This window comes from Pongo pygmaeus, chromosome 3, assembly GCF_028885625.2.
Source record: "Pongo pygmaeus isolate AG05252 chromosome 3, NHGRI_mPonPyg2-v2.0_pri, whole genome shotgun sequence".
Lineage (NCBI taxonomy): Eukaryota > Metazoa > Chordata > Mammalia > Primates > Hominidae > Pongo > Pongo pygmaeus.
In genome coordinates, this window is record NC_072376.2 from 117,826,423 (window position 1) to 117,851,243 (window position 24,821).

The 24,821-nt window shown below is 38.0% G+C and overlaps 1 protein-coding gene across 3 annotated transcripts in view; it reads left to right on the forward strand.

Annotated features, from left to right (window-relative positions):
* Positions 1–2,037: 2,037 nt before the first annotated feature.
* The window catches only part of TET2 (tet methylcytosine dioxygenase 2), a 130,360-nt gene continuing 107,576 nt past the window's right edge, over positions 2,038–24,821 (forward strand). Inside the window, exon 1 of one of the 3 annotated variants that reach the window (XM_063663954.1) lies at positions 2,038–2,509. The gene's annotated coding sequence lies outside the window, so the exon portion shown is untranslated. The remainder of the gene's footprint in view (positions 2,510–24,821) is intronic. The other 2 variants (XM_054484591.2, XM_054484590.2) reach the window with 2 other exon arrangements.

Sequence of the window (24,821 nt, forward strand, 5' to 3'; positions counted from 1 at the left end):
CAGGTTGTTGAACAGATTGAAAGAAATCGATACCAAGAGAGTTAAGTAAAATGCACAAGGTCACACTGGAAAGATAGAGTTAAGAGTCACTCAGCTCTGTAAAACTCCAAAGCCCATGTTTCAACAGCTCTGCAATACTGTGCACTATATAAATGTGTGTTGTGATCTTGAGAGAACTTTATTTCCTGGACTCGGAAAATACATCACAAGCCGGGCGCGGTGGCTCACACCTGTAATCCCAGCACTCTGGGAGTCAGGAGTTCCAGACCAGCCTGGCCAATATGGTGAAACCCCATCTCTATTAAAAATACAAAAAATAGCTGGGCATGGTGGCACACGCCTGTAGTCCCAGCTACTCGGGAGGCTGAGGCAGAAGAACCGCTTGAACCCGGAAGGCCAAGGTTGCAGTGAGCCGAGATCGCGCCACTGCACTCTAGCCTGGGTGACAGAGAGGCTGTCTCAAGAAAGAAAGAAAAGGAAAGAAAAGAAAGATAGAAAGAAATAAAGATCACAAAGAACTTTCAAACAGCTTAGATTTTAAAGTGTATTAACAATTTCCAAGACCTAAGTGACACTTTAGTGTACAGCTAGAAAACATGGAATGTCATTCCCACCTGAAGTGTTTAAGGGAAAATGTACTATTTTCCTTAGTTTGTGCAAAATCTGAAATCTGAGTCAACTTTGTTTCAAAATGGAATAAATAAAGTTTGATTGGACCCACTAAACATTCTTCTTAGCAACAATGCGACACTTGCAAGGAGTTCCCTTTTTTATACGCTTCAAAGAGGAAATATTCCGATTTCGTAAAATTAGGGCTCCACTTTTAAAGAAATTACAGACCAAAAAAAGTGTGGTTACACAATATAACTAGTATTGACTTAAGGGTATTGTGATCACCATGCAGTGATCCCATAAAAGATGTGACCAAAATACCCACTTAAAATTTGAACGTCAGTCATGTAAGAACATGTTAAAGATGAAGGGAATATTTCAAAAACGACTATCTGACGTAATATGATACTTACTATGACTCATATGGGCTTTGTTCTTCATCTCATCTTCAAATAAAAAGTTGATGATTAGAAAAAGGAGCATTAGAAGGGGAAGTAACACTACTCGGCAATAGAGAAAAACTCCGGTCAAAGGAAGAGCATAGTTACAGAGCTCCGAATGCCAGGGAAAATCAAGCATCCGTCATTCGGAATTAGCTCTGTATCGGTCGGTTTCTTCATTACTTAATTGTACGGGGGGAAACTACTTCAAAGTAGAGGCTCTTACGAGAGGCAACTTAAGCATTTGAAGTGCAGGTTTATTTCCTCCTAGCGAGAAGTAGAGGGTCACTAGTGAGAAACCCATCTTCAATCTGTGAGACGCCCCCTTCTACTCAGCCCACATGGCTAAAGTAAACAGAAGGTGGGCCGGGGCGGGGAGAAACAGAACTCGGTCAATTTCCCCGTTTGTTGGGTCTTTAAAAATACAGGCCCCTGAAACACTAAGGGCATGCCCTCGGTGAAACAGGGGAGCGCTTCTGCTGAATGAGATTAAAGCGACAGAAAAGTGAAAAGAGAGCGCGGGCAAGGGGATCTAAAGGGAGATAGAGACGCGGGCCTCTGAGGATAAGGCGGGCGCAAGCAGAGGTGTGGTGCGGGGAGAGGTGCCAGTGGGTGGAGGCGGGGGCCAGAGCGAGGGCACGTGCGGGTACACTCCGGAGGAGGTGGGTGCGCGCAGGGGCGTGTGCGCGGTACCTCGAAGTGGTGGTGGAGTGCAGACCAGCAAAAAGTTTCAAAGGGAAATCTTGGATGTCATGTCCTTGTCCAGGCACCCATGCCATCCCAACCTCCCACCTCGCCCCCAACCTTCGCGCTTGCTCTGCGTCTTCTCCCAGGGGTGGAGACCCGCCGAGGTCCCGGGGGTCCCCGAGGGCTGCACCCTTCCCCGCGCTCGCCAGCCCTGGCCCCTACTCCGCGCTCATCCAGGCGCACCACTACCCCCGCGCCACTGCACGGCGTGAGGGCAGCCCAGGTCTCCACTGCGCGCCCCGCTGTACTGCCCCAGGTGCCTCCGGGCTTTGTGCTGGACGCCCGGTGCGGGGGGCTAATTCCCTGGGAGCCGGGGCTGAGGGCCCCAGGGCGGCGGCGCAGGCCGGGGCGGAGCGGGAGGAGGCCGGGGCGGAGCAGGAGGAGGCCCGGGCGAAGGAGGAGAGCCGGCGGTAGCGGCAGTGGCAGCGGCGAGAGCTCGGGCGGCCGCCGCCGCCTCCTCGCGAGCGCCGCGCGCCCAGGTCTTGCTCGCATGCGAGTCACGTCCGCCCCCTCGGCGCGGCCGCCCCGAGACGCCGGCCCCGCTGAGTGATGAGAACAGACGTCAAACTGCCTTATGAATATTGATGCGGAGGCTAGGCTGCTTTCGTAGAGAAGCAGAAGGAAGCAAGATGGCTGCCCTTTAGGATTTGTTAGAAAGGAGACCCGACTGCAACTGCTGGATTGCTGCAAGGCTGAGGGACGAGAACGAGGTCAGAGCGCTTCTCTTATGCCGCGAAACTCTCCCTTTCTTCTCCCCTTCGCTTTTTCTCGGGCTTCCAGGGATTGGGGAGCAAACCCTGTAGTGTCACCCACAAATACCAAGAGGGAAGAGGGAAGCTTCACAAATTACTGGAGCCTCTTCAACATGGCTGACAAATATAGTTTTAATTCCCTCTACCCCTTTTAAACCTGTAGTTCTGTGTTCTCTTCTCTCCTCCTAATGCTCGGCCCCTCATCTCCCAGAAAACTTACCTTTGTGCCTCCGACGAGCCGGTTTCCCGGCCTTTTTTAATCCTCAGAAAAGTGATTTTTAAATTTGCTTTCCTTTCTAAAATAGTTCAGCTTTGGGGGGCACTACTTTTCCCTTTAATCCTCTTCCCCTGTTTCTTTCGTGTAAGTGAAACGAGTCTCCCGTTTATCCTGAACAACCTCAGAGAGAACACTGATAGGGTGTTTTTCGACCCTTTTATCAGCTGTAGGGTCTGGGTCTGGGTTTGTGTCTGCCTCCTCCTACCTTCTTATCCCCCTTTAGGGGGCTGTACGAAGTGAATGTCACAGGGAGTGGAATTGGAGTACACTGAGTGGGGTTTTTTTTTTCCTTAAGTCCGCGCGTTTTGTTAGCGGCGCTGAGTGAAAGAGGAAAGAATAGTTTCTCTGGTTCCCCGAACAAGACCAGAACTCACTTTTCTCAGGGTACATAAGTCAGAGCTGGGCTGAGCCTTCCAGCCTGGGGAATGTATGTAAGAGAATTTATGGACAAATCTGTGTCCCGGCTTTGTGCTTCTCCCGAATCAGCTTCGTTTGGTTCCTTGGTAAGTGACAGGCAGACACAAAGGCAGGCGCAGGCCCGGGGAGGGGGCGGGAGGGTGTGGGGAGCGCAGCGTTGAGAGTTGCAAGACTGCAAGGTCAGGGGCGCCGAAAGAAATGAAACCCAGCAAAGAAGTGAAGAGCAGATTTATAACAGTCCCATCCAAATTTCTCTTTTGGCTTCTCTCTTTGGTCTTTCATCTCTCTGCCTTTCTCTCTGTGTCTCCTCTCTACTCTTTTCTTCTCTCTCTCTCATACACATACATACACACACACACACACACCTCACTCGCATCTTGCTGAATCTTTTCACTGGGACTGCTTGTCTAGTTTTATTAAGCTAATAGGGTTTGTATGGAGAATTTTCTACCTATGACATAATGAAGTGTGGCCTGGATAGACTCCTGGAAAGGCTGAAAATGAAATATAAGTGTTATTTGCTGGTTATTCCCCTCATGATATACTTTTAATTACATTGAGTGAGTTCTCCCTTCTTCATCTAATGTTTAAGGATTGAGAAAAGGCTTATTTTCCAGCGGTAAAATTTAGTGCATAAAATTTAGTGAAATATTTATATATTTACGTGTCTAGGGAATGGAATACATTCATGAATTTAATATCTCAAATCACACATTGTGCTTTTTCCCCTTCAGTCAGGGATTATAATGGGAAACCCAAATTCAAAGATATTCATCAACAAATGATCCAACGTAGGAATAAGATTGTATCTTAAGGGAAGTTGGGATTCACAGAGAAAAGACATTGGTTTGGTTTGGTGTGATACTGTGGGTATTGTTGCCTGGCTAATGAAATCATTACATTTGCATTTTAATGGAAATTTGAAATACTAAGGGGAGTTATGTTCTTTTACATGTTTGTATGTGTGCTTAATAATGTTTGGAATAGAATATAAATTTAAACACAATAAATATTGATTTTTTTAAATGTTAATAAGCAGAGAACTGTTAGTGAAGTGTTGGATAATCAAACTGAAGTTTAGAAGACAATTTATAGGATTAAAAAATGGATAGAAGGAAAAACACAATAATAGATATTTCTCCATAAGTCGAATTTCCAAAACTATTTGTCCTCGATAGTTCACTTTGTAACTTTCTATTTTGATCTTTGTTAATTTAATGTAGTTTGCTTTAATCATTGATACGCGGGGTTCTTTCACATGATTACAAGGGAGAACCATTACTCTTCTCTGTGGAATAGAAACGGTTCATTGGTTAGTTCTTATTTGCCCTAAAATTAAAAAAAAAAAAACTTAGGATTTTACCATTAGTGCTGTTCATGGTAAACTATCGAGAAAACTATGGTTAATTATTCCAGCGATTCAGAATTAAAAACAATTCCTTTTGCTAACAAACTAGTACATACTTTTTGGGGACAACTTTTCAAATGTTGTGGTATATACTGTCTTCAGGCTATTCAACTAATAATAGATATAACATTTTCCACTCAATAAATAAGAATAACTGCATTGGTTAATAATTTTGAATACAACTATGAAGGCTTGTTTTTTCCTGTCATCAAATTTAGGTTCTTGTTATTTTGTGCATCCTACTTTTATGCTGAAAATAGCTGCTAATTAATACTGTATAAAGTATTTCAGTGATTATAAGGAAAAGATGTGTATGTTAGTCACTTTATCCTTTGTTGGAAAAGAGAAATTATTTTAATAAGTATGGGGTAGTTTACAATAAAAGACATAACCTCAGTTCTTTCTTTACCATATATGTGATCATACTACCTAGGTGCTCCAAAAATTCCATAGGACTGTCTTGGGTTATTGAATTTTAGGAACATGATAATGGACAATAACAAGATAGATAGCTTTTCTTAACTATGACATTGTTTTGCTTATTTTCTTATTGAACTAATCATTAATGAGAAATTAAGTTGCAGTGAGAGAAGTCCCTTGCTTTGTTTAAACTGTCCTATTTGCCAAACTCTTCTTAAGGCTTTAGTTAGGTCTGATGTGTCAGTTTATGCCAGAAGCCGGAGGAATTGATATGATTTTGAGGCAGTGGCACATGGTCCTACTAGACATTGGCAAGTGAACATCACTTCCAGAACAAGTGAAGTGCACCTGCCAAGGAGTTGTTATGAAAGAATTCCAAAGTCTTTATTGGGCACTGGTCTTGTATTAGGTAACAACAACTGGAGTTAATGTTTTAGTTTCACTTGCTGAAGTTAAAAGTTCCCTATCAATTCTTCTAAGACTCCACCTCCAAACAATGTTGTAAGTCAAATGTCACTATCGAAATGTATTTCCTTAATTGCTGACCTCATTAAGAAGCCCTTCTTATGATTCATAGGCACACCTCACAGAAACTCTATTTTCCATCCTGCCCAAAGTCTGAGTAGGTAAATTCTTATAAATTCGTATGAAATTACCTTGAAATAAAATGTCTTCAAAAGTTATGGATGCTAGACATTGTATAATGTCAATATTTTAGAATATCTAATATTTAGAAAATCTTAGATCTACTTTTTATGCTTTAATTGCTTCTCATGCAAGTTAAATTGTTTTTGTTGTTAAGAATTTCATAGTCTTATCTAGTAATTTCAAATTGCTGGAAAGAGTCATCTTTGTTTTATAAATAACCATGTAGACTGTTTTAATGTAATTGTTTCCTACCTTGGGAACAGGCTAAAACTTTGGACCAGCTGTCAGTATTTGTTCATCAGAATAACACTTTGTCAATGATTATTCTACCATTGCACAGTAGTTCTTAAGGATAGTAATGGTACCAAAGCCAGCAGCAATAGAATACCTCCCAAGCCAACTTTACAATTGGAGCCTTAACTGTGGGAAAGACCAGTTGCCAAGTAGAGCTGGTGGTTATCTGGGAAACTGTGCTGAAGAACACAACCACAAATGATTTTGCCAAATATACAGTATTTACTTGGTCTAGATCTCCAATTTCTATTTCCACTCACTGCCAAAACTGAGTGAATACTGTGACATTATTGAAGGAGGTTATGCAGTACATCTGTTGGTTTGGTGTATAGTAGGAGAGAAGGGTTCCAGGAAGGAAAGGGGAAGGTGAGAGCATGTGAATCACTGTGACTACAATCCAAAAAGAATTATGTATGTCTGCTATTTCCAGCATTATTTTTGTCCTATATTGTACATTGCAGAGACTTGCTGACTTAAAATAGATACATAATCTTTTTCTCAAAAGAATAGATATTTGGTTGTCCATTCCAAATAACAAATTTTGGATGGGCATGGTGGCTCATGCCTGTAATCCTAGCACTTTGGGGGGCCAAGGTGGGAGATCACTTGAGGCCAGGAGTTTGAGACCACCCTGGGCAACACAGTCAGGCCCCAGTCTCTACAAAAAATTTAAAAAGTTAGTGGGGCACGGTGGTACATTCCTGTAGTCCCAGCTACTCAGGAGACTGTGGTAGGAGGATGGATTGAGCTCAAGTGTTCTAACTTACAGTGAGCTATGATCACACCACTGCGCTCCAGCCCAGGCAAGAGGGAGAGACCCTATCTCAAACAGCAACAACAACAAAACCAAACAAACAAAAAAGCACATTCTATCAGCTTTGATTTATGTTTTCGTCATTTGTAATGACATGTAGTTAAATATGTCATACTTCAAAAAGAAGAAACAGCAGGTGGATTTTCAATACAATATATATTATATATAGATAATATATATTTTCAATATATAATATATGTAAAAATAAATTCAGTGATAATATCATCCTACCTGCAGTTTGAAGAATTCAGAACTCAGGCCGGGTGTGGTGGCTCATTCTGGGAGGGGAAGGCAGGAGGATCACTTGAGGCCAGAAGTTCTAGACCAGCCTGGGCAACATAGTGAGATACTCATCTCTATTCAATAAAAATAAAAATAAAAATAATTCAGAACTCAATGCTTTATACTCACTGAAAGTTGTTCCTCTAAACTGACTTGAAATCATGTTCCAAATAAACTGAGAATTAAAGTAAGAGACGAGGCCGGTTGTGGTGGCTCATGCCTGTAATCCCAGCACTTTGGGACACCAAGGCAGGTGGATGACCTGAGTGAGGTCAGGAGTTTGAGACCAGCCTGGCCAACATGGTGAAACCGTGTCTCTACTGAAAATACAAAAATTAGCCGGGCATGGTGGCACACACCAGTAATCCCAGCTACTCAGGAGGCTGAGGCCCGAGAATCACTTGAGCCTGGGCGTGGTGGCTCATGCCTATAATCCCAGCACTTTGGGAGGCCGAGGCAGGTGGATCACCTGACGTCAGGAATTCGAGACCAGTCTGGCCAACATGGTGAAACCCCGCCTCCACTAAACATACAAAATTAGCCGGGTGTGGTGGCACATGCCTGTAGTCTCAGCTATTCTGGAGGCTGATACAGGAGAATTGCTTGAACCCTCCCGGGAGGCAGAGGCTGCGGTGAGCCGAGATGGCTCTGCTGCACTCCAGCCTGGGTGAGGCAGAGAGACTCTGCCTCAAAAAAAAAAAAAAAAAAAAAAAAAAAAAAAAATTAATAAATAGGAGATGAATAAATTGGGATAAAATGTTTTTGAAGGACAGTCTAGGATATAAAATGAACTGGTTGTTTGACTAAAAATACTACAAATGTTTCTTTCAAATTACATTTCTTTTTTGTCTATTGGAAGGTAGGCACTGATTCCTATGTCTTTCTATTCCCTAATAGAACCTACTGTTGATCTCTCAGTCAATATTTAATGGATGATATAGAACTAGTGAAAAACCATGCAATTTAACTGGAAAAAAAAGTATAATCTATTTTCTTTTCCTTTTTCTTTTCTTTTTTGAGACGGTATCTTGCTCTGTCACCTAGGCTGGAGTGCAGTGGCATGATCTCGGCTCACTGCAACCTCTGCCTTCCAGGTTCAAATGATTCTCTTTCTCAGCCCCCAGAGAGTAGCTGGGACTAGGAGTGTGCCCCACCACACCTGGCTAATTTTTCTGTTTTTATTAGAGACAGGGTTTCACCATGATGGCCAGGCTGATCTTGTACTCCTGGTCTCAAGTGATCTGCCTGCCCGGGTCTCCCAAAGTGTTGGGATTACAGGCATGAGCCACTGCACCTGGTCTAATCTATTTTCAATGTATAAGGGAAAAATAGTGTTAAGTGTCTTGGTGATGGTGATGGTAGGAGTAATGGTGTGTTTTCCTTACATTTAATTTCTACAGGCTATGGCGATTGCCCTATAAAAGCCACCCATTTTAAGCACAAAAGTGAATGGTTTTTAGTAAACTTATATGGGATCATATATTTTTAATTGAAATATTTTTTGAGATAATTATAGATTCATATGCCATTGTATGAAATAATACAGAGAGATTCCACGTATACTTGCTCAATTTCCCCCAGTGACAACACTTTGCAAAACTATAATATCATATCACAACCATGATACTGACATTGATATGGCCTACTAATCTTATTCATATGTCCTCAGTTTAACTTGTACTCATTTGTGTGTGTTTTGTTTTATACCATTTAGTCACATGATCACATATTTTTAAACCTTTTTTTTCCTCAAAACAGAGAAGTTTAGCACAAAAGTTTAGCAAACATGTGATTGTGCTGTTATGCCATATTAAAATGTGTGTCAGAATGTAAGTTTTTGTTTTCTTAAAAGTCCTTTTTTTGATAGAATGGCCTTTATGTTAAAAATATTTTAAGTTGTTTTTTGACAGTGTAAGTTGATGTCATTTAATTCTCATCACAACCCTAGAGATAGGTATTATTCTTATCCCTTTTTATGAATGAGGAAACTGAAGCCCAGTGAGGTTAAATAACTTCCTGAAGTTCATACAGCCGATACATGGCTTAGGCTTAGCCAGCATTTGAGTTAAGCAGTCTGTCTCTAGTGCCAAATCTTTTAATCACTATATTATACTTCCTCATTATCATTGATAGCTGTAAAAGTGTATAATATGGACTATGTAGAGAAAGACATAAAAGGAGATTTAAAATGCATACCGTTGTTGACATGAAAACTTGTAGCCAAATGTTCATTACAGCATTATTAATAATGGTAAAAAATGGAAACAACCCAAATGTCTATCATGTCATGAGTGAATAAACAAATTGTGGTATATCCATACAGTGAAATATTATTAAGCAATATAAAGGAATGGATTATTGATAAATGCTGTCACATAGGTGAATCTGAGAGGCACAAGAAAGGCCACATATGATATGCTTTCAATTTTAAGTAACGTCCAGAATAGGCAAATCTAAGGAGACAGAAAGTTGGCTAGTTATTAATAGGGGCTAGGGGTGGGAGGGAAGTGACTGCCCATAAGTGTGAGATTTCTTTTGGTGATGATGAAAATGTTCTATAATTAGGTAGTAATGATTGCCCAACTCTTTGAATATGCTGAAACCCACTGAATTATATGCTTTAAAAGGATGAATTTATTGTATGTGAATTATATTTCAAAAAGCTGTTGTTATAAAAATGAATATAGTTATTTGGTTTATGTTATGTCAGAAAATATCTTACATCTCATGCAAAAGAAATGCAGGAACTATTTGGACTGAATGAGGCTAAGCATATCTTTCTAGGAAGATGGCATCAAGGAGTTTTATTACACCTGTAATCCTGGCACTTTGGGAGGCCAAGGCGGGAGACCAGAAGTTTGAGATTAGTCTGGGCAACATCCTCTTATAGATGAGAAGGATACTTAATCACTCAAAAGTTGGCATTGTGTTTTGTGATAATAGCCTTTAGAGCTTATATGGGAAGATTCAATAGATAGTGATAGGTTATATGACTTGGTAAACAGGGCTTAATGTATAGGTGCAAGAAACTTTCTCAGATGTCTTTAGTTACCTAGCCATTCAGTTCAGGAGATGTAACCCAAGTGTTAAAAGGAATGTGACTGGGCGCGGTGGCTCACACCTGTAATTCCAGCACTTTGCGAGGTGGAAGTGGGCGGGTCTCTTGAGCTCAGGAGTTGGAGACAAGCCTGGGCAATGTGGCGAAACCCCATCTCTACAAAAAATGCACAAGTTAGCTGGGTGTGGTGGCACATCCCTGTAGTTCCAGGTACTTGTGGGGCTGAGGCGGGAGGATGGCTCGAGCCTGGGAAGTTGAGGCTGCAGTTAGCCATGTTGGTGCCCCCACACTTCAGCCTGGGTGACAAAGTGAGACCCTCTCTCTCAAAAAAACAACAACAACAAAAAAAAAACCTATAAAAATTGCTGTTCTTGTTTAAATTACTACAAAGTGCAGTTTAATCTAGAAATAATAACAAATTACTAGATTTTGGGGGGGTATTAATGTCTTATCTATGTGAAAACAGAAGGGCAATGCAGGGCAGAGAATAAACTTCAACACTTTGAGTTTGTTAACTGTTTATATCTCCACTTGTCATGTTTCAGATTTTAAAGTTAAAACGACAGAGTATCTCATAGGGTTTAAACAAGTGACTCTTTTTCTATTAACTGATACTGTGGCATGTTGAAGATGTAAAATAAGGTTGAAAAGGAAATTGCTCTGCAGCAGTCTTCATAATGCCAGGACAAAGTGAGAAACAGGGTCAGAATGATGATGGCTCTCCATCTTTGCTACACATGGCTGCAAGTATTTACAAATACCAGCAGAACTTCTACAAACCACTTAAAGGTAAAATGAGTGCAGATTTTTAACACTAGTCCCTATGGAACTATGACTTGTAGTTTTGGACACACAGGGTGAATTACTTGGGGTTGATTGTATTTGAATTTCTAACCTTATGTAATTCTAGATACTAGACATTCTTGTTGTGCAATACTTCTCTCCCTTTTTATTCTCATGAGAATGTTGGGTTGCAGCCAGTTGGATCCCATACCTTGGGACCATGACTGATAACTGGAGTGGAGAAAATTCACTGATCTGGAAAGGTTGAGCTTTAGGGATCAGAGACATATTTAAGGTACACATGTGATTGTACCCAATAAGGAAGTATATTGGCTTTATATAATTGTTATGATCACTTGTTCAATGAGTAACTGTAGAATTTTACTTTTTAAGAGTATGATCATAGCATCTACTTGTAGGTTTGTTGAGTATGTGTGACAAGCCCAAGATAGGTGCTCATGTTAGACCCATTAAGAAGTTGGTGTAGTGACGGTTATGGAAAGCAGTAAGATAGAATTTAGGTTCTGTTCTCCTTACTGGAGAAATGAGTAGCTTACTTGTCTTCACTCTCTCTTCTTTCTCTTAAAACTTTGTGAACCACCTCAGCTGACTATAAATTTTTGTACTAGTATCTCCATAATTTTAAAAAAGTTGTTCACAAGTTTGAGTGTAGTACTTCATCTTTGCTTTTTAATGCACTTCCAAAAAATGTAAATCTGTTCTCACATATTAGGAACATTTTGATTTGTTGTTTATTTTTAGCTTTGCTTTTTATAAGTAATTTATACAGAAGATACACCATATTCGAAAGAAGAAAAATGGGCTGTGAATTTTTGCTGATGTACTACTCTCTTCAAAGGGAATTGCCTATGTTCAGGCATAGAAATGCAGGCAGTCTGACATTTAGGTATGCCATACAGAGTATTGATATTTTTAATTTGCTACTTTTAAAATTTTGAGATTTGTCACAGTTTGTTCTGTGGGTGGGTAAAAGTAATGGTAATTTTAATTACAGTTGTCGTGCCTCATTAGCCATTGCTAAAACCTGCCTTACCAAATCGCTTATTTTCTTGATGCAGTGTTAAATCTAGCTTCTGTGTCCAGATTACACATTAATGAGAACATTGACCTATCTCTCAAATGGGTTATTATTATAGTATTTTCTCCTGAAATAGATGATGCATAAAAGAAAAGTAAAAAAGCTTCAATGGGGATAATGAAAGCCAGATAATGTAGCATGGTATATGAGTTATTCCTCCTGTTTTTCTTACCTGTTTGCACTAAGGGCACCCATTAAAAAATACCATAATTATTAGTTGTGCTGCCTCTGAAGTAGAGCACCAGAATGTGAGAGTAATACAATGAAACCACACCCAGATTCTATCCATAACGTACTGTCCTGGTCTTATTAATTTTTTTAACCTGCTTGTTCTTTTAGCACTTTTCCTGCTTTTGTTTGAAGTCTCTTGCTTTGAAGTTATAGAATTTTTATATTTGCCATTGGCTGTAAAGTTAGCTCTTTTATAACTTTTCATTATATTTGCATTAAGAGGATCACTTTGAGCACCCTGTAATTAGTTCAGATGATTATTAGCTTTTTGTTTGTTCTACTGTGCACTCTACTATATACATTATAACAGAAGAAAAAACCATTTCTACAAATACGGTGTCTGATAGTTCATCAAATCAGAGTGAGCATCTTAAAAAGTGAATTAAAATATTAATTCATTTACGTTCCTATTTTAATGTACCAAATGTAACTGATGAAAAGAATACCATAAATGGGTACCTTTCAAAAATGAAGGAAGAAAAAAATCTCACAACTAAAGATTCTTACCATATAAATTATTTATTTTAGTAAATAATTATTTTAGTACAAACAGATACATTTTAGCAGGAAAAAAACATACTTTAAACTTTGTTTTATGGATTTTATCTTTCTTCCAATCTAGCCACCGAAATGGTTTTTTCTCCAGTGAAGTTATATTATCTACATAAGTTGAATTTAAAACAAGGTTGTAGTTTAATTTTGCAGTTGTCTGCCACATTACGCTTGTGGAAAAACACAGGCAGAAAGCAAAGCTAATAGACATTTTGCTGTTGGCTCACCTTATTAATGGCTAAGATTTAATTATGTATTTCTACTGAAAAGCAAACTTGAAAAAGACATTTGGTTACTAACTGTGGGAACTAAAAATTTTTATTTATTTTTTATTTTTTATTTTTTGGTAGAGTCTCACTCTCTTGCCCAGGCTGGAGTGCAGTGGCATGATCTTGGCTCACTGCAGCCTCCTCCTCCTGGGTTCAAGTGATTCTCCTGTCTTAGCCTCCCGAGTAGCTGGGCTTATAGGCACCAGCCACCATGCCTGGCTAATTTTTGCGTTTTTAGTAGAAACAGCGTTTCGCCGTGTAGGCTAGGCTGGTCTCGAACTCCTGACCTCTAGTGATCCATCCGCTTCTGCTTCCTAAAGTGCTGGGATTACAGGTATGAGCCATTGGGCCTGGCCAACTTATTTACCATTACAATTATTTACTTTGAAACAACTTATTTACTGTTAAAAAATGTGGTTCTTGTTTCAAATAAGAAATTTTATGGACATCAACTAATATTTTAAACATATATTGTAATTTTAAAACATTTTTACCAACATGTTTTTCAAGATCATGGGAAATCTAGGGTATGGCACTTTAAAGTGACTTTAAAGACAATTCTTGGGTTTTGTTGAAGTCAGAATATTTTTAAAAATACAGTGAGTTTAATTTACTACTGACAGTTTTCTTTATTTAATTTTTTTTGCATTGTTATAATTAGTCATGCCTTAATACTAGGGCTTTTGGGAAACTATATTTAGGGGTTAAAAACTTAGTTATTAACATTGTAATTTTTCTCAGTATTGGTAAGAATTCAGGTGTTTAAGGAATGGAGTTTACTTTTTTTCTGTTCACAAACCCATTGTAAAAGATATAATGAATGTAGATGAAGGTGAAATCTGAGATAGGAAGAGAGGTAAAATACTACTTTTTTTTCCTTCACCCAAGGAAAGCCATTGAATACTGAATGGGTCATGTTGTAATTTAATTGGGTGTAAATTATAACTTTGTAAATCATTTGCCTACTTAGTGTATATCTCTGGTTTTTATGTAATTCATCTCTCATAATATCTCAGTTTACACTGAAGTAAATAAGCAAGCAAGAATAAGTCCTGCAAACAGAGGAAGTAGAAAGTGCATTCAGAATGCATTGCTGAAATTATAAAACTGATCCTAAATTGAGTTAGGTAGAGCAGTTAATTTAGGTTACAAGAAATGCAACAGGAAAAAAATATTCCAGTTCTTCCTCTCTTTTGGAAAAAAAAAAAAAAGAAAGAAAGAAAAGACAAATCACCCTTAGTTAGAGATAATTCCTTGACATCTGTATGCTCATTTTTAGGGCCAAAAAATAGTAGGCTTCTCTTTGGAAATTGTAGAAGCTTTCTCTCCTTCCAGTTACACGGGGTCACATCAACATTTGACACGTGGGTACCGTGCACGTGGCAGCAGTATTTACAAACACCATCCTAGGATTCCAGAGACTCTTATGTAACAGTGGAGAGAGTAAGCTTTGAGTGTCTGTGGGCGGAGGAATCAACACAGTTTAATTCGTTGTCCGGAATCCCTTGTCTGGCTCTGATAGGGTCATGAACCAAAGATCAAGGTGTTTAGGTCAGGATCTTCCCTAACGCATGGTTTTCCTACCAAAGCCTCAAAAGCCGTGCCTAAATACAAGATTAATCTTTTTTCTTTCTTTCTTTCTTTCTTTCTTTTTTTTTGAGACGGAGTTTCGCTCTTGTTGCCAAGGCTGGAGTGCAATGGCACCGCGATTTTGGCTCACTGCAGCCCCAGCCTCACCGGTTCAAGCGATTCTCCAGCCTCATCCACCCAAGTAGCTGGGATTATAGGCATGCGCCACCACGCCCGACTAATTTTGTATTTTTAGTACAGACGGGGTTTCTCCATGTTGGTCAGCCTGGTGTTGAACTCCCTACTTGAGGTAATCCGCTTGCTTCGGCCCCCCAAAGTGCTTGGATTACAGGCTTGAGCCACCGCGCCCGGCTAAGATTAATCTTTTTATGCCCTGCAGCAAACAGAACTAGTCATGCCAAACCATTCTTGTGATTTGGGGAAACGTGAGCAGATGATGCTTTGGATCTGATTATAATTCACAGTGCTCTTGTAATTTACGTGAGGTTTGCATACCTGCCTCCCAGCCTCACAAAATGCCTTTAAAAAATTACATCTTGGCCAGGCACGGTGGCTCACGCCTGTAATCTCGGCATTTTGGGAGGCCGAGGCAGGTGGCAAGAGATCGAGATCATCCTGGCCAACACGGTGAAAACCCGTCTCTACTAAAAATACAAAAATTAGCTGGGCGTGGTGGCGGGCGCCTGTAATCCCAGCTATTTGGGAGACTGTGGCAGGAGAATCGCTTGATCCCGGGAGGCGGAGGTTGCAGTGAGCCGAGATCGCGCCACTGCACTCCAGCCTGGCGACAGAATGAGACTCCGTCTCAAAAAAAAAACAAAACTTGATATTTGTAAACATCTTAAAAAGCAAGAGAATTCATGATTGACTTCCCAAACTAAACGGTCTGACCAGAAAACACTCAAGAAAACTCTTGGTTAATCATGCCCCTTAGTATACCATTATACCTGCCTCTTCCCTTTCCCCATCCTCTGTAAATTCTCTCAACCTTCCTTCATTTTTAATTTCATATCAAGACCTAGAGCTAAAACAACAACAACAAAGCTTTAAGTCTCTATATTTAGAGAATGTGCCTCCTATCCCAAATTGATTTTTAGAGCTTTTCATTTATTTTTATCAATACAAAGCAAGTTGAAATAAAAAAAAAATAAGGCATCAAAAATTTAAATGTCTAACCGTGTATATTTGGTATATGTGTACTGGTGCTATTTATTAGCTGTAAGCAGACTGGTTTGAATATTTAAAATATGAACAGAATTTGAGTTCTTTTTGTATTGCATCTAAGGATCATTTGAGATGGATGTCATCATTTATCATCCAAAATAGAAGCCTTCTTGCCTAACAAAGAATTGTAATTAGATCATCAAAGATGAAATTTATAGTTAATTGAAAAGTTAGCTCATTTGACTGCTTCTTTCATAGAATATGTTTTTGTAATTACACTACCTTTCTAAAGATAGGAAAAATCAGAGTCTCTGAAATGTGATTCTATAAATGAAATATATATATATGTTTAAATAAAGGATCTTTTCCCAAGAGCTAAACCAAGCACCAAATCTGTTTTTTGGGGGTTTTTTGGTTTGTTTGTTTGTTTGTTTTTGACAGAGTCTCCCTCTGTCGCCCAGGCTGGAGTGAAGCGGAGCGATCTGGGCTCACTGCAACCTCCGCCTCCTGGGTTCCAGCAATTCTCTGCCTCAGGCTCCCGAGTAGCTGGGATTACAGGCACTCGCCACCACGCCCGGCTAATTTTTGTATTTTTAGTAGAGACGGGGTTTTACCATCTTGGTCAGGCTGGTTTTGAACTCCTGACCTGGTGATCCACTCTCCTCAGCCTCCCAAAGTGCTGGGATTACAGGTGTTTTTCTTTAAGTAATATTTGGTATAAGAGAACTTTATATTTGGAATAATTTAAATATTATCTGACCGAATCTATTATTCACATATAGAAACTCAGGTTTTAGCCATTTAACATCTAAAGCTGTTCTCATTTAGAGGAAATTACCAAAAGAGTGACTCATTTAACTAACAATAAAATCTAAGGATAGATATTTTTTCATTCTGTTGCAGAGCAAAAACAGCCTTCTGGATATGAAGATATTACTTCTTTAGTGTTTATTACTTATAATTTATTATTGTACGTTTCTGATACACTGAATTAAGATACGGTGAGAGTAGGTTGTAGATTTTTAAAAGTTCTTATTTGTGTGATTTATCTACTTGCTTTTTTAGTGTTGCACTAGAAATGATGTATTTCTCTCAATTATCCTCGGCCTAAATAGTAAAAGCTTGGGTGAAATTACTTATGAGTGTACTTTTCCTGCACAGAGCAGAGCCATTACTGAACACTCTTGAGCTTTAACAAAAATCATCCTATCTTATATTAGAATATTAATATTTTCCCTCTTTCTCAGACCTTTGTTTCACAGTAAATCGTATATGGATATAAGCTGCAAGTGCTCAGAATTTGATTAAGGCTGTAAGTTAATTTCTACTAAAAAAGGGATTTAAATATAACTTTCATTTGGCTCTACTGTAGTTTCACTTGAAGGGACAAGCATGCAATAAACATTGACTTATTCAGTGCATAGGCTGTCTTCATAAAGATGAGACTGAGTGACAGTTGTCTCTGTATTATAAAATATCAAAATGGTAGATTGAGTCTGATACATACCAAGGAGCAATGTGGAAATTTTAGGCTGTTCAACTTTTTTCAGTTACTACTAAGTGTGTGTATGTGGTGTGTATGTGTTTTGAACTTTTCATATTTAAGCTGAATCCTCTTTGGTAGAAATGGTTAAATAGACTATAGTAAAAGTTTCTATCTATAAATATAAAATGAAAAAATACTGATGTCTTGCATTTTCCCTAATATATTGAAGGTGCACAAAATCCTTGGGGTCTTTTGTATAAACTGTTTTTATATGGTTCCTGTAGAAGACAGCTGAGGCACCAAACACACACACAAAACAAACAGCTTGCTTGGTGATGATAACATTCGTGCGAGGGAGTTCTCTTGCGTAGGAGTCCCAGGTTACCCTAATGCCTTCCCACATGGTCAAACACATGGAGCTTTCATATTTACACACAGCTCCAGAATTCTGAAGCCTGCAGTTGTTTATCAGTGGGGTACAGGGAGAAAGAGTGGTGTCTATCTTACTAACTGTTTAATGACCTGGATCATGAATATTGATACAGAATAAGAAAGCACTGGCCTGACTGCAGGGGAAACATGGTAGATGCCTAAAGGAGGCTTTTCCCTGCCCCACATTGTTTATTTTAAACTATCATTACCACCTGAAAGGAGCTTTTCACTTTGAACTTAAAATAGTAGCTTTTAACCCTGACAAGCAAGTAGGCACTTTAGTATTCAAGAACTGAAGGCGACAAGCCCTGAGGAGTGTTACTCTCTTTCACAACCAAGCTGACTCAAACTCTTTTAGAAGCTAGTACAGTAACTTAACCGTCTCTAATAATGTTGCTGCATGCCTTCATAGAAACAGTTGGAGCAAGAGCTGCATTTTCTTGTTTTTAAGTGTTTATCTGTTATTTACATTTTATTTTTGAAAACATGCCATTCCTATTACATATAGAAATACTTTCCAAAATCACTGTTTTTATAGAACTATTTTGCCTAACATTAGGATTCTATTGAAGAGCCCATATCTGCAATAATACGGGGAGAAAATCCCCTTTTGTGTGACAGATTAATGATAAAGAGAAAGAAAAGGTGAGAAGTAATTTTGGAAAATATGCAATGATAAACTAGTGGTATTTATTGAACTAAACACCAGCAGCTGTGCTTAGCATGGATAATTGCCTAAAAGGATGAGAGAAAAAATGTAAAAATCAGGAGACTATAAATTTTTCAGTGAAGAATAAATTTTCTATCACAAATCATGAACATTTTAAATATGTATTTTAAACTTTTTCCTACTTGTAACAAATTATCAGACTTTTAAATCTACCTTTTTTGAGCTTTTCATCTTTTTCCCTGAATTATAGATTTAATTCTGTGTATGTATGTGTGTGTTTGAATATATTTTTATATTTTAGATCTAGATTTGTAAACTAGAGCTGTTTCTAACTGCTTATAAGACATTGCCACCTGGATTGCCACCGCCTTCACTCCAGTATTTCAATAAACAATTCATCAAAAACATAGTTTATTTTCAAACATAGAATCTTGGATTGTTACAAGCTGAAAGGACTTTAGAGACTCAGTAACCCCATTCCTTGCATTTACAGATGAGAAAATGGAGGCATGGGAAAGTAAAGTCAGTTGCCTCAAATAGCATAACAAGCTATGTATATTTCTAATAATAGCTACTATTGATTAAGTTCTTATGTTGGGTTAAGTACCATGCTAAGCACTTTCCAGTGATTATCTAATTCTTACATCATCTATATTTTTGTTGGTGCTATTACTCTCCCCACTTTACTAAGGAAGAAACCAAAACATGGGGTTAAATAACTTCCCTATAAATTTTGAATTATCTTTGGCATCATCTCCCTATTTGCAAATCTCCATTGTCTCTTTGTTCGTAATCAATGTAAATCAACTCCTAAACAGCTGGATGCCAACAAGCAGTCTGGTGTTTGGAGCTCGAAAGGTTCAAGAGTGTGTGTGTGTGTGTGTGCGCGCTCCAGCTTTATTGAGGTATAATTGACAAGTAAACAGTCGACAAAACTGTACATGTTTAAGGGATACAATGTGATGTTTTAATATACATTGTGAAGTGATTATTACTATCAAGCTAATTCACATGTCCATCACCTCTCAGTCATTTTTTGTGTTTACGGTGAGAACACTTAAGAGCTACTCAAATGTAGTCGAGGATACCATACAGTACTAACTGTAGTCACCATGCTGTACATTAGATCTCCAGAATGTATTAAATATTCATCTGGCATAACTGAAACTGTTTACCCTTTGACAAACCTATTTCCCCTACTACCCAGCCCATGGCAACCACCATGTTATTCTCTGCTTTTATGAGTTCGACTTCTTTAGATTCCACATATAAGTGAGATCATGCAATAGGAAGATCTAGTTTAGAATCCTGACTTTCCTTTTTATTAGCTGTGTATGTCATATTCAGGTTGCCTTAGCATTTGTGAATCTGCTTCTCTACCTGTAAAATGAGAACAACTAATAATTCTTATCTCATGGATTACTGAGAGGATCAGATGAAGTAACATAAATAAAACATCCAGCATGTTACTTGGCAAAATTGTAGTGATTGAATAAATATTTGTTTATTCTTCAAGCATGTGTTGAGCATCTATGTATCAGGCAAGAAGAGAGCCATCATCTTTACCCTTCTGGAATATACAGGCTCATAGGAAATAATCAATACTTTGATCTTTTTTAAAAACATAATGAGATGAAAATTATAGGACTCATAGACTGGTCAGTTGAGGAATTTCCCAGGATACTTCTAGCCTCTGCTCAAAAGGTGTGAGTTCCCAGTTGCCTGAATAGGTACTAGAGTTGGCATAGCTTTCTCAGTATTGGGACCTGACAGGGAGATTGCACAAGTGTAACAGCACAGCCTCTGAAGATTGTCTCAAGGGGGAAGAGATGAAGGATTACTTCCATCCCTTTTATTGTTTCAATCAAGATATAAATTATGAGCTCATAGTACCATCCTTTCACGATCATCCTTTATTGTCTTTATTAGATACAATGAAAAGATACAAGTTTGTCCATAGAAATATTAAATGATAGCAGGCATGATTTAAAAAGTACTAAGGACTATAGATATTACTGTTTTTCCTCTATTTTATATCGTATTTTTAGGAAGAAGAGACAACATTTTGGCATACCTTGCTTAAAGATAGATGATAGCCAGGTGTGGTGGCTCAGACCTGTAATTCCAGCACTTCGGGAGGCCGAGGCGGGCAGATCACCTGAGGTCAGGAGTTTGAAACCAACCTGGCTAACATACAGAAACCCCGTCTCTACCAAAAAATACAAAAATTAGCCAGGCGTGGTGGTGGGCACCTGTAATCCCAGCCACTCAGGAGACTGAGGCACGAGAATCGCTTGAACCCAGGAGGCAGAGGTTGCAGTGAGCTGAGATCGTGCCATTGCACTCTAGCCTGGGTGACAGAGGGAGACTTCGTCTCCCCCCCAAAAAAAACATAATTGTCTTGGTGTGCTAATCAGGAGCTTCCTGTGAGAATGGAAATTCCTTACATGGCAGTGTCATGAAATTTTAGGCCCATGTGAAAGATGTTTTTGAGTGTCTCTTAAAATAGTTAACGGTTTAAAAATACATTATTTATGTGTCAGAAACTGCTTTCATTGAGATTGAAGTTTCTTTGAGAACTAGGATCACATCTTGTATATCTATTGAATTTCCCACAATAATTATCATGCAAGCAAATGAATAGCAGACCCTCAATAACACTTACTGATGATTATTGCCATGTATAAGTTGGGATACTCTTGAGTACCTTTCTAAGTCTGCATTTAGGGAAATACAGAACACAAAATGAAATGTTTGATTGGTTGCTTAGTTTCCACAGTGACTTTTCAAAATATATAGGAGCAGGGTAACAAAACTATTTTAAATACTGCAATCATAAGTATGCCTTTATTATTCTTACCCACAATAATGCATTGCTTTAAAAAATTATTTATCAGTGTCAGACCATACCTTTCTGAGTCTCCACTATGTAAGATGTGAAAGTTAATATTCTTCAATTCCAGCTACTTTTCTTTTCCTGCCTTCTGTCAACTCCTCTATTCCATATCATTACTTCCTATTGCTAAATTTATAATATTTATATTCTGGTTTGCATCTATAGTTAATTCTCTTGTGCTTCATTTCTCAGTGCTAATTGAAAAAGAAAACACATCATTTACAATGTCATGATTGTAATAAATAAAATTCACTGTTAACACCAAACAGTATGGTTAAACATGTAGAAAAGGAAAAAGTGATCCTGTGACACTAAAACTTAGCTTGTTCTAAGGATGCTACTTTAAGCATTAGGGTAAAATGGATTCCCTTTCGCTAAATTCTTTCAGTTCCTCAAAATTATGCCACATTTTTGTTTCTTTCACATTTGGACTTAGATTTTCCTGTAAGCATTCAATTTTTCTTGAAAATTTTAATTGCATTTTTTTATTCTTGTTGACAGAAGAAACATTTTCATCATATCACAATGTTTTTTTCAGATTTCTTAATTATACCATTTGATGAATGAAATACACTTTCTTCTTGAAGTCTGATTTTTCTGTTCTAATTTAGAGTTTCTTCTCATTTTTCTCCTGGCTATGTCTATTATTGCTTTAGTTTCATGTCTTTGTATTTGATTATTATTTTTCTTTTTACTACTGTTTTTCTTCTTACAGGAAAAAAAAGAAAAAAAAACGGGTTTTTACAAATATTGTGCTTAGTCTTTACATGTCCAAAATGCCTTATATTTTTCCTCATAGTACATTCATAAATTATTGTGATTAGAACCATAAATTCGAAGTAATTTTCTCTCAGAGCTTGGGAAACATTGGTACATTGTTACCTTTCATCTAGTATTGCTTATGAGATAGATATCTGATGCCAGTCTGATTCTGTCTTTTTTAGATAACTTTTTTCCCTATTCATATGTTTATTAGGATCTTTATCTTTTCACTTCTGAAATTCCTCCAGATATGGCTCTGTTAAAATGTGTTCTTCTCAGCACTTGATGATTCTGTACAATCTGGAAACAACTGCCTTTACTTAGCTTAAGGTACTTTTCTTCCATTGTACCTTTGATTATTTCTTCCTTCTTTTTTTCACCCTATCTTTATGAAACTCATGTTAATGGTGCATTAGAACTTGTGAACTGATTTTTCTTATTTATTAAATTCTATCACATATTTTTCATCTGTTTATCTCTGTATATTTTATTTTCTCAACTTTTGATATTTTTGTTAATTGAAATTTAATTTCCAAAAAGTCCATTTTCTATTCTCTGATTGATTCTTTTTAATGGTAGCCTATTTCATGGCTCAAATCATATAAAATGTATTAAATTTTGTGGGAAAATTAGGCAAACAAAGAAAATTGAATTTTACCTAACTATATCTAAAAACAATACAACTAACCTTAAGAAAAGTGCGTATATGTGTACACATATACATACGTGTGTATATGTGTACACATATGCTACATGTACATGTATATGTAGTATATGTAGTATATGTACATGTAGTATATGTGTGTATGTATGTATATACACATGTAGTATATCTATATACATGTATATGTACAAAGAAAAAATAGGTATATAATAGTTTCACTGTACTTTATTTGCTCCCCTTTTAAAAATAACAGTGCTAGAGTTCATGACTGACTAATTTTCAGAATTTGGTGTGTATGGTTGTTTATTAAGCCCTCAATAATAATGCTTTAGTATTACAGTGCCCAGGCATAGTCAGTGACTGTGCTAATAGTCCTAGCAGTAGCGGTTCATCCTGTACAGATCTAAGGTGTAACTATTTTCATTTCTGGGCCCTTGGAGATTCTTTGCTCATCTTCATATCTTTTTACCTATCTTGCTGTTCAATAACAGGTAATAGAAAAGGAGATAAAACTTAAATGTCATCATTTTCCACTGCTTAACAGTCTTTAAAAATAAATGTGAAACCCATAAGGACATAATCTTGCCTAGCTTTAAGGAATGAAGGAAACACTAGAAACAACAGAGAGAAAAGGAATAACTGATCCTCCAACATGTTCTGTTGACTCTACCTGTAAAGTATATTCAGGATCTGACTATTTCACACCATTTCACCAATTTCCATCTCCATTCAAACCACCTTCATGTGTTACTTTGAAAAGTGCAGTTTCCCTGTCATGGGTTTCCCTGTTTCTAGCTTTGCTTCCCTTTCTTACCTCACCGTGGGTTTTTACCCAAACAAAAATTCAAGTGATCATTTAAAATTAAGTCAGGTCATGCCTCTCCTCTGCTTAAAACCATTAATGGGTCTCTGTTTCACTCAGAATATAAACCAAAGCCCTTTTCATGACCCACCAGTCCTCAAGTGAATTGGCTGCTATTTGTGTTTCTGATTCCATTTCTTGCTGCTATTCTCCCTCATTCTATTCTAATTTCCTTGGTTTTCTTGCTGTCCTGGCAACAAGAAGAGCATCCTTTTTCCTCCAGGCCTTTGCACTTGCTGTTCCCTCTTCCTGGAGCACCCTTCCTTCAGAGAGCCACAGGTATTGTTTCTATCTTTCCTTCTAATCTCTCCTTGAGTGTTACTTTTTCAGAGATAAATTCCCTAACCATTCTATCTAACAGAACTCTCACTATTGACCTTGCTTTATTTTCTCTCTTTTTTTTTTACATTTTATTTTTTTATTCCCATAGGTTATTGGGGAACAGGTGGTATTTGGTTACATGGGTAAGTTCTTTAGTGGTGATTTGTGAGATCTTGGTGCACCTATCACCCGAGCAGTATACACTTCACCCTATTTGTAGTATTTTATTCCTCACCCCCTTCCCACCCTTTTCCCCTGAGTCCCTAGAATCCATTGTGTCATTCTTGTGCCTTTGCATCCTCATAGCATAGCTCCCACTTATGAGTGACAACATATGATGTTTGGTTTTCCATTCCTGAGTTACTTCACTTAGAATAATAGTCTCCAATCTTATCCAGGTCACTGCAAATGCCATTAATTCATTCCTTTTTATGGCTGAGTAGTATTCCATCTTATAAATATGCCACACTTTCTTTGTCTACTCACTGATTGACGAGCATTTGGGTTGGTTCCACATTTTTGCAATTGCAAATTGTGCTGCTATAAATGTGTGTGCAAGTATCTTTTTCATATAATGACTATTTTCCTCTGGGTAGATAGCCAGTAGTGGGATTGCTGGATCAAATGGTAGTTGTACTTTTAGTTATTTAAGGAATCTCCACACTGTTTCCCATAGTGGCTGTACTAGTTTACATTCCCACCAGCAGTGTAGAAGTATTCTCTGTTCACCATATCCGTGCCAACATCTACTATTTTTTAATTTTTTAATTTTTTTATTGCCATTCTTGCAGGAGTAAAGTATTGCATTGTGGTTTTGATTTGCATTTCCCTGATCATTAGTGATATTGAACATTTTTTTCATATGTTTGTT